Genomic DNA, 1,031 nt, shown 5'->3' on the forward strand with positions numbered 1-1,031 from the left:
CCAGCAAGGAGTCTCCTAGCAAGAAGCATTAGAATCACGTGACCTTTGTCGTGTGCAATTGTTTAACAGTGAGTCACCGGTCCTACCCACACTCAAGACGGATTACACAAGGGTGTGAATGATGGGAGCTATGCCGGATAACGGGGGCCAGAGAAGGGGTGCCTTCTTGTGGGGACTAAAAATCATTTTTCCCCAAAGTTTTTGAAAACCATTTCAAAAGATTTTGGCAGTAAAGTAACGTTATATTCTTGCTTTAGAATGATCCCTGACCAGAAAGTGAGCAGAATACACTGGTGGGAAAGAAAACTTGAGTTAGGGACTTGGAGATAGACCGTGAAAAAGAAGAGTTGAGCATATTCTGGTTCTGGCTTTTGCAGAGGGGTTTGTGGGCAAACGACGAATGAAAGTCATTCGTCGAGATGAGGAAAGGCAGTTTAGGGGTTTTAGAGTTTGGTTAGTTAGAGGTTAGTGAAAGAATACAATAAAAGACTAACCACTCTCCCTTGGGCAAACAACCTCTTTTGATAAATTTCAATTAATTGTTATGGCTGCAAAGAATCTGCTGCTCCCACTTGTTGAAACTGGCCGAGTCTTTTCAACTCATCTATCTCACAGAAGTCAGTGTTCTGCATCACAAGCCGTCTATGGATGCACGAACAGCGGTTTGGGGACACAACCCGCTGTTCCCCAAAATACACCTTTCACATTGTTTGAAGGCAAAGGAGGAGTTTGGGAGGACAAAAATACGGGGAAAGCCACATGCCCTCATATAATCTGACGGCTGAGTCGTCAGGGTTGAAGTCCTCAGCGGCCCTAAGCACTGCGCGGCGGTCCCACGAGGAGACAAAGCGCGGGTACCCGCCGACGCGGCTCCGTCTCTCGGCGTCCGCGCTCTCCCCGGGGAGAATCCGACACGAGCGTAGCGGCCCGATACTCTCGCGAGAGGAAAGGAGACCACAGCTCCTTCGAGTCTCCCAGCCGCGCCACGTGTGCTCCCACCTGCTGAGAAAAGGAGTCTGGCAGCGCCCAGA

The sequence above is a fragment of the Felis catus genome, chromosome E1, assembly GCF_018350175.1.
Source record: "Felis catus isolate Fca126 chromosome E1, F.catus_Fca126_mat1.0, whole genome shotgun sequence".
In the NCBI taxonomy this organism is placed as follows: domain Eukaryota; kingdom Metazoa; phylum Chordata; class Mammalia; order Carnivora; family Felidae; genus Felis; species Felis catus.